Source organism: Zea mays, chromosome 1 (genome assembly GCF_902167145.1).
Source record: "Zea mays cultivar B73 chromosome 1, Zm-B73-REFERENCE-NAM-5.0, whole genome shotgun sequence".
Taxonomy (NCBI): Eukaryota; Viridiplantae; Streptophyta; class Magnoliopsida; order Poales; family Poaceae; genus Zea; species Zea mays.
The window spans coordinates 170,335,149-170,341,014 of NC_050096.1; the positions used below are offsets into that span (position 1 = coordinate 170,335,149).

At 44.5% G+C, this 5,866-nt stretch overlaps 1 long non-coding RNA gene across 1 annotated transcript; it reads right to left on the bottom strand.

The window, feature by feature from the left end:
* Positions 1-2,585: 2,585 nt before the first annotated feature.
* On the bottom strand, positions 2,586-5,445 carry LOC100217084 (uncharacterized). The gene is made up of 2 exons (NR_147035.1): positions 5,070-5,445; positions 2,586-3,601 (listed from the first exon to the last, which is right to left on the bottom strand). It is a non-coding gene; the product is annotated as an uncharacterized lncRNA (long non-coding RNA).
* Positions 5,446-5,866: the final 421 nt, after the last annotated feature.

Below are 5,866 nucleotides of genomic sequence, written 5' to 3' on the forward strand. Positions count from 1 at the left end.
TTCACCGCTCAACAAGTTGTGGGGAATAATGTGCATGAACTTACCAAAGATGGGAGCTCATGTGAAGTGTAAGGCTTACCAAAGAAGATGATTAAAGCTGAGCATTGCTTTTAGAGTTGGTTAGAATTTTATTAGCAGTTATTAAGTATAAGTAGATACCAACCCAAATAAGTAAGAGATCAAATTAATATCAACATCCACAATGCAATGCATATGACAAATTAAGTTTAGTTCCATAAATTACTCATGTGAGGGTCCGAGGTGCTCATGACCGTGAGCACGGCTGATATACCAGTTTTACACTCTGCAGAGGTTGCACATCTTTACTCACAAGTCGTTTTACCCATTTGCCAATGGACCACGACTTCCCATTCATCTCTGCCGAGGAGACGAGGCAGGGTACCACTACGAGGCCTTTACAAAGTTCCACTAGCTTCCGAAAACCCCCTACGGTTTCTGAGAAGGGCAATATAGGAATCCCTCTTCCAAAAAGCCATCACAACATGATCGACCCGAGAACCTCCCTATACGCAACTCCTCTACCACATGCGATTTTTAGCTCTGCATTCCTGAAGGAATATCTATTTGTAGCTTCGGCATTCCGTGATGAAGGTATATTTCATTTTGACATAAACGAAGCTAGTACAGGAAATTAAAAAATAACAAGCAAACTAGGTTTACATTGATTGTTCCTTATTAGAAAGAAAACGACAGCGAATGTAAAACTGTGCCAAAGGTAGGATATCTCTTAATATATGTGTTTCGATTCTGGCACAGTACTATTAACTGTGCGAGCTTCGGACCCCTCTCTGAAATCTCGCTGCTGATGGGTCTGTTGACTCCCTTCTGGCTGCTGACCTCGTGAGTAGTCAGGCTGTAGTGGCGGCGGAGGTGGAAGATGTGGCCAAGAAACTTGCGGCTGACTAACCAAAGCAACAGAAGCTGCAGGATGATTACCCACATATTCTGGTATGTAGGGTGAATGACACGAAGCAGTGTGTAGAACCTGCTTCGGTTGACTTTGCCATGCTTCGGCTTCTGCAATCTTTTTTTGCTTTTGGATGGTGATTTGACACGTTCTTGTATTGTGGCCCTTGTCTTCACCACAAAATAGGCAGTAGATCTTCCTGGGCTGGTCCCCATATCTTCCTCCGAAGCCCCTGGCGCCTCTACCTCTTGGAGCGGGCGGCCGAAAAGAGCTTTGTTGCTGCCCCGAAGCTTGCGAAGAATACTGCGGCCTCTGCTATTGACTTCCTCTGTCATCACTCTGGGTAGAGTTGTGAATTGACCTGACGTGCCTCGGGTGGATTCTTCCTCCGAAGCCCCTGGTCATTTTAGAGAACCTGTATGCTTCCTCCCTTCTTTGGCGGAAGTCATTGTCAGCCCGGATGTACTCATCCATCTTCTGAAGATGCTTCTCCAGAGTCTGTGGGGGCTTTCTAGCGAAATACTGAGCAGTAGATCCTGGACGAAGCCCCTTAATCATGGCTTCAATGACAATTTCATTGGGTACTGTAGGCGCTTTTGCTCTAAGACGCAAGAACCTTCGGACATATGCCTGGAGGTACTCCTCATGATCTTGCGTGCATTGAAACAAGGCCTGAGCTGTGACTGGCTTCGTCTGGAATCCTTGGAAACTTGTCAAAGCATATCCTTGAGCTTCTGCCATGAAGTAATGGTCCCTGGCCGAAGATAAGAATACCATGTTTGGGTCACATTCCGAACTGCCATGACGAAGGACTTGGCCATGACAGCTGCATTGCCTCCATATGAAGATATAGTTGCTTCATAACTCATCAAAAACTGCTTCGGGTCTGAATGCCCATCATACATAGGAAGCTGAGGTGGCTTGTATGATGGGGGCCATGGAATAGCCTGCAGTTCTGCTGCCAAGGGAGAAGCATCATCAAAAGTAAAGGTATCATGATTAAAATCATCATACCATCCATCGTCGTTGAACAAGCCTTCTTGATGAAGCTCCCTGTGTTGGGACCTTCGATCTTATTCGTCTTGAACAAGATGGCGTACTTCTTCAGTGGCTTCGTCGATCTGCCTTTGAGGATCAGCCAGTCGGGCCATCTTCTCCTTCTTCCTTTGCACTTGCTGATGGATTATCTCCATGTTTCTGATTTCTTGGTCCAACTCCTCCTCCTGGAGTGTTGGACTAGTGGCCTTCCTCTTCTGGCTTCGGGCCTGTCGAAGAGAAAGGGTCTCCTGGTTCGGGTCCAGTGGCTGCAGTGCGGCAGCCCCTGGCGCTGAAGCTTTCTTCGGTGGCATGACGAAGGTCAGTGCTTGCCGAAGGTGGTCGAAAAAGGGTTCACCGGAGGTGGGCGCCAATGTTGGGGACTTGTTCTCAAATACTATGAATTAAGAACAAGGCAACACAAGATATTAAATGTTAATGTCCTTCGTCCTTCAAAGCATTATTCCCCTCAGGATATAATGATCTTCAGACGAAGGTCATGAAGGACGTACCTTCATCATTGCAATATAAGTTAATACAAGAAGAAGCATATGAAATATAAGAGACAACATAAACAATTATATAACATTATTAATTCATTCTTATTATATTATCATGGAAAGACAGAAACAATATTGAATTACAAAAGTACCTCGGCTTAACAGAAGACAAAAAGTACAAGCGTGATGCAAAAGCAAGTACCAGTCAGCATGAACAGTACAGGGGTACTGTTCATCTATTTATAGGCACAAGACACAACCTATGAGAAATTACAATTATGCCCTTTACATTTACTATTGGCTTATAAAAAAATCTATGAGGACTGAACAACCTTTTCCCTTTTAAGTCGGTTCCCTTTTCTGTGATTTAGCCGAAGCTCCCTTTCGCACAGCTTCGGAGCGACGACAACCTTCGTCACGACCAAGCTCCTCATCGTGTATGCTTTTATCATTAATCTGAAGATACCTGTCCATAAACCATACTTGGAAGACATTGTTAAATTATGTTTTTGAGGACCTTCGGAGGACGAAGGCCCCCAACATGGATGATGTTATATAATTATCTATGTTGTTTCTCATGTTTCATATGCTTCGTCTTTCATTAATACATGTTGTGATGATGAAGGTATGTCCTTCATGACCTTCGTCCGAAGATCGTTATATCCTCAGGGAAATAATGCTTCGAAGGACGAAGGGTGTTATCATTTAACCCCTTTTTGTGTTGCCTTTTCAGGTAAGGTAGTCTTCCACTAGCTTTCCTAATTAGTTAGCCAAGGGCGTCCCATACCACCCTTGTGGTAGCACTCTTTTTCCAGGGTGGTCGCTCCATGTTCCAATTAACATAATGATATTGTCATAAACAATAATTAAAACAACAGTATAACTGGAACATGATCATAATATAACATTAATTTACCAAAACCAAGTAGAGCAATAGCAAAACTACCCAATGGTGCTTCTGTTTGCAAGGTAAGGGATAAACAACGCTAGGGAAACCTATTGGGTCCCATCAAATTGAGCTGAGCATGTCACAGTGATTAACATGAACATTATTATGTAAAGAAAAGTGATCAAGGGCACAACTTACCTTAGGCTCGAGATTCCTAGGTACCAACTTGCTCTTCAAGTGACTCGTAACCTCGATGATACTCATAGCAATACAAACAAACATGGTATATGCAAAATTAATATCACACCAAACATAAGAACAAACTGCATAATAATGTTCTACGCGTCGTATCGAGATCCTAGGTCCAAGAACCACTAAATTCAGAGTTACGGCTATAAAGTTATGATTTTCCAAAGGTTTAGGTGTTACTATAAAACAAAGGAGGTACAAGATTTTAATCATAGATTTTATGGTAATACAAAGTTACTAGATGATAAACAATATTATTGTTAGATTAATGCAACTGGAATGGATCAAAAAGGAGTTAAAATGAATTACTTATGAATTAAACAAGTTTCTGTAATTATTTTTATACTAAAAATCATTTTCTGATTTAATTTCTGTATTTCCCCAATGATTCTGGACTGCCTACATAATTACCAGAGAGGTCAGGGTTGTTTTCGTTAATTCCAGGGACTCTGTGTAAGGCTATGTTCAACAAGGTCCGCTAAATGGAGTTGTCCGCTATATTTAGCGCTTTATACGTCCGCTACGGCGTCCAGCAACGTTCGGTAAATAATTCGATATAATAGAGGACCACGATCGTACACGCTAAACCTAGAGACTTCTCGTGCGTCCGCTATCTACCTTGGCCCCTCTTTCGGGCAGCTTCTTGTCGCTGTTGGTGAGGCCACTGGTCCTACGGTGCCCCTTCCTCCACGCCGGCTGCTGCAAACAGGAAGGAAGTCGATTCCATGGTGGCAGTGAGGCGCCCAAGCGGCTGTTGCTGGCGGATGATTTTTATTCCATTTCCTCCCTCGGCCTAGTTTATTTGCTTGGCTGGAATCCGATGACCGTCTTGTTAGAGGTAACGTTGCACTTAGCTAATATAATATACAATATTTGAAGTTGATAATTTGTATTAGTATAGTTTATAAAATATAGAGGATAAGATATATGGGACGTTGCTGGAGACTGAGAAGATATAGAGAACGAAATCTTTTAGAGTGTGTTGTAAAGGACAAGAAATATTCTTTTAGGGGATAGAATTTAGGGGACGTTGCTGGAGATAGTCTAATACTCTTTCAATACTAGGGGATGGCGGGTTTATTTATCAAAAACTCGGGGTATCTTTCGAAAAAGTGCCGCGGGTGGCAACGCGCGTGAGCTCTGGGCCATCCGATCACAGATCTAAGGCCCAGATTACATCAAGCCACTCATCGAACCGGTATCGATTCCGGACCATCCGATCTACCAATCTGCGGTCATGATTCATTGTCGCGAAAGGTTATCCTCTCATCTAATCGCAGTCGTACGCGCACAGATCATGACCCACGCGCTGTCACCTACCTCCGCATGTCTAGGCGCAGCGGCGCTCGTACCTACACGGTGGGGGATCGCCGGCGTCCCTCGATCAAGCGCCTCAGAACCCATAACGTCGTTGTACCGGTTGCTAGATAATGGCACAAGAAAGGCGAATTCGGAAAAGACAACATACCAGAGGTTTGGGATGAGCAGACCTCAGTCTATGGCATAGGGTGGTCTTGCGGCGGAGCGGAGGTTTGACGAGTAATTCCGAAGCCCCAAGTGGTGTTCCCGGCGCGAAGAGGCCCCGACTGTCTCCGGTGTACCCCGGCGAACCCCCACAACGACCCCCGAAGGCCGAGCACGACACAGACGGGATGTGTGCGCGAAGCGGTGGCAATAATCTAGGCAGTCCCCCCTTTGGTTTCTCTCCAATCCAGGGTGCTTCCGATTGGTTGAGGTGCGTAGGAGGGTGAGGCAATCCCGCGGCCAGGGTTTTATGGACGGGCGCGACAACAACCCCAGTTGGATCCGCGGTGGCTGCAACAGCCCGCGCCGAAGTATTTGGGGGTTTGGGGGAAGAGGAACAGTAGCCCAGGGTGGGTCCCACGCGCCAGCGGGGGATAAAGGGGACTGGCGCTCGCGAGGAAACTGACTTGCGGGTCCCACCGGTCAGCGAGAGTGAGGCCGCTGGGCTGATACGAAGTTGGGCTGAATTTGGTTCTAGGGGCCCAATACTAGTGATTTCCTTTCTCTTTTGCTTTTTCTATTTCTAGTTTATTTTCAAATTCAAGGATTCAAACTAAGTTTATATTTCTGGTTTGAACTTCAAATTTCTAAATATCAAACACAACCCTAATGAGGGTATAACTTCTACTATTTGCATTAATATTATTTTTCTTGCTATAGTGTATATTCTTTTCCTTCCCTTCTCTTTTCTTTTCTATTTTCACATTCTAATTTTCAAACTTAAACTTGTCTCACAAATTT